A 4053-nucleotide genomic window follows, 5' to 3' on the forward strand; every position below is an offset into this window, starting at 1 on the left:
TGTGTTAAATAAACTCTGCCAAAAATCAATGCACCTCTCGCCCACATCACACACGCCCACTCATCAATTCTGGGAAGCTTTTTATTCAATCATTTACCGTACATATGAAGCCAAAGTCATGGTTTTTATGTCAAATCAAACCGCTAGAAAATCATGCAGTCGCTACGGTAACCAAGAAGACAGAGAGGACACAGTGTTTAAACTGTAATTAGTGGGAGTTAAATTAGAGCTTTCTGTTTGTGAAAACAGCTAAATAGATGCATTTTTAAAAGTAACTGAAGGTTAGCTCTGAAACATTGCCCTTTAAACTGTGTGGGATGCTTCTTTGTAAACAGACTTACAACACCAAAGTGATACACCCACATTTCCACAAGTCCAGCATGTAAAATGTAAACACAATGTGCAGAGATAACAGAGGGTTTGGAAGAGGAGACACAAACGCAAAATTCAACAACATCACTCGACAGAGGATGTTGAACAAGCTCTGATCTGAAAACTAGGAAGGTCTTGTCAGCTAGGTGGGGGAATCGAAACTTGCTTTGAGTAGATATTGATAGTGGGTCGTTGTCAGGCTTTGTTTGGAGTGAGCACTTAAGTTTCATTCTGAGCATCAACAGTACAGGCAGTTGACGCGTGTCACACCCTCTGTTGATTGCAAGCTAAAAATCTGGGGTGGGATTTTCACAAAAATCCAAGCTTAAAAGAGTCTGAATCTGAAACTGCCAGCAGAACAAGCTCTGATCTGAAAACTAGGAAGCTGTGGCCACAGAGCCCGGGCATCCACGACTACTGCTTTGCCTATTTTCTCTGGTCATCTGCTAAACGCAACATGTGCTACAAAGAAATCTCTGTCATTCATGGGAACAGGAAAAGACACATCTGTCACAGACAACGAAATCTTAACAACTTGTCTCTGCTTAAGAAAGCCTCTTCTACCCACCCTTCATTTACTTTTGAATGATTTTGTTGTGGAACTGGACATGCTCCTCTCAGAAATCCCTGATGATGGAACACCACTGATTGTAATGGGAGACATGAATATACACACTGATAAAGCCCAGTCAACAGACTTCCTTGCTCTCCTATCCTGATTTGACCTCACGCAGGTCCCAACTCCTCCTACCCACAAAGCTGGCAACACTCTTGATTTAATTCTGACTCGGAACTGCTCGACAGCAAACCTGACTGTCACCCCTCTGCATCTATCAGACCACTTCTTTATTCAATTCACAATCTCCTTGCCGGAACTCCCTCAGGCACACCCACAAATGGTGTCATACCAGCAAAAAATGCGATTGCTCAAGCCAGCTCAGCTGTCTAATGAGGGAATGGCTGCCATGCCTGCCCAAAAGGTCTTTACAGCACTCTCTACAGGCGAGGATACAGACATACTCTGCTCCACACTAGCCTCATCTCTGAACAAGCTCTGCCCTCTGGTGTCCAAACCCGCTCGCAAAACCCAACCTAGTCCATGGGTGCGTTCGAATTGTCATTTTTGCTTAGGAAGATTCCTAACTGAGTGAAATGACCCAAAAGCATTTAAGTGGCCATGATAAGAGCCGTTAGAATTCTCTAAAAGCTAACGAAAGGTGGGTCAATCCTTCCTTCCCCCTCTTCTCTATATACAGTTGCAATCAAAATTATTCAACCCCATTGCAAATTAGGTTTATTGGCTAAATTTACAAACTTTCAGCTGCTTGCAATGAACAAATCAAAAAAGCACAATTTACATAGCTCAACACAACTAATAATATCAGTGGTTTCTCTAAGTTCAACACAAAATGCCACTTTTAATGCCTGCTGCAGTCTCAAAATTATTCAACCCCTTTATGACAAGCATCTTTAGTACTACGTAGGGCACCCTTTTGCTGTTATGACCTGCTGCAAACGTGATGCGTAGCCAGACACCAGCCTTTGGCAGCGTTCCTGAGGAACCTTAGCCCATTCCTCATGCGCGATTTGCTCCAGTTCTCTAATATTCTTGGGTCTGCGTGCTGCAACTGCCTTCTTCAAGTCCCACCAGAGATTTTCAATGGGGTTCAAGTCAGGCGACTGTGATGGCCACTCCAGAATCTTCCAGGACTTCTTCTGAAACCAAGCCTTGGTGGACTTTGAGGTATGCTTGGGATCATTGTCCTGTAGGAAGGTCCAACGACGACCAAGTTTCAACTTCCTCACTGATGGCATGACGTTTTCTCCTAGAATTTCCTGATATTTTATTGAATCCATCTTTCCCTCTACACGCTGAAGGTTGCCAGTGCCAGAGGAAGCAAAGCAGCCCCAGAGCATCATAGAGCCCCCGCCATGCTTCACTGTAAGCAGGGTGTTCTTCTCAGCGTATGCTTCATTCTTCCTTTTCCAGACATACCGCTGATCCATAGGCCCAAAAAGTTCCACTTTGGTTTCATCGCTCCACAGAATAGAATCCCAAAACTTCTGTGGCTTATTAATATGGTTTTTAGCATATCGGAGCCGGCTTTTTTTGTGCTTTTGGGTCAGTAGTGGTGTACGTCTTGGAGTTCAGGCATGGAGACCTTCAGCGTTTAGTATGCGCCTAACTGTGGAAACAGAAACCTCAGTGCCTGCTGCCACCATGTCTTGCTGCAGGTCTTTTTTAGTCACTCGAGGGTTTTTGATCACTTGCCTTCTCAGGAATCTGATGGCAGCCATTGATAGCTTCCTCTTTCTGCCACGTCCAGGTAGTGTAGCCACAGTTCCTGTAGCTTTAAACTTGCGAACTATGCTTCCAACTGTATCTCTAGGAACATTCAGTGCCTTTGCTATCTTTTTGTATCCTTTTCCTTGTCTGTGCCAGACAATGATTTCTTCTCTTACCTTTTTGGACAATTCTCTTGATTTAGCCATGTTTCTCACATGCAACCAATTGTCACTGTCAACAAACTCCTTGTCAGACCAGGTATTTGATGTGCTTCAGGCACACCTGATGGAACTAATTGAGCCCTTGATTGGTTGCACCAGGTGTGCTTGAAACAACACTCAATTTCCAAATGTGTGCTTTTATGAGGGATTCTGTTCAGGGGGTTGGATAATTTTGACACTACAGTATTCTTTAAAAAGTGGCACTTTGTGTTGAATATGGAGAAACCAATAATAATAATAATTGTCTAAAGCTCTTAAAATTGTTGTTGTTTGGTTTGTTCAATGCAAAGAGCTGAAAGTTTGTAAATTTTGCCAATAAACCTAATTTGCAATGGGGGTTGAATAATTTTGATTGCAACTGTACACAAGCTCACTAGGTTCAATAATCCGCTCTCATACCACTGCTATGCTGATGATACCCAGCTGTTCCTGTCATTCCCGCCAGAGGATGTTACAGTCTCTGCAAGAATCTCGTCATGCCTTGCTGATATCTCTAAATGGATGAATTAACGCCACCTTCAACTCAGTCTTTTAAAGACTGAGCTCCTTGTCATCTCAGCCAGTCCCTCTATGCAACCACAGATCAATATCCAGCTTGGAACAACCAAACTCATGCCCACAAAGTCTGCCCGGAACCTGGGTTTCATGATTGATGACCAGCTAACTTTTAAGGTTCAAGTAGCCACGATTGTCCAGTCATGTCAATTTGCCCTGTACAACATCAGGAAGATCAGACCTTACCTGTCAGAACATGCTACACAGCTCCTGGTACAGGCTCTTGTGAGATCATGCATCGACTATTGCAACTCTCTACTGGCAGGTCTTCCTGCATCTACGATCAAACCCCTGCAAATGATACAAAATGCAGCAGCACTTCAACCTTCCTAAAAGAGCACATGTCACTCTGCTGTTCATCTCCTTACACTGGCTCCGAGTTACTGCTCGCATCAAATTTAAAACTCTGCTGCTTGCTTACAAAACAGCGACAAAAACGGCTCCTCCTTACTTTAACTCTCTCATCCAGGTCTACACTCCCTCCCGCCCACTACACTCTGCCAATGAAAGGCGTCTGATCCAACCTTCACAACAGGGTCCTAAGTCTCTGACTAGACTCTTCTCCTCTGTCGCCCCCCGGTGGTGGAACGAACTTCCAAACTCCATTCGATCTGCAGA

Source organism: Labrus bergylta, chromosome 11, assembly GCF_963930695.1.
Source record: "Labrus bergylta chromosome 11, fLabBer1.1, whole genome shotgun sequence".
In the NCBI taxonomy this organism is placed as follows: domain Eukaryota; kingdom Metazoa; phylum Chordata; class Actinopteri; order Labriformes; family Labridae; genus Labrus; species Labrus bergylta.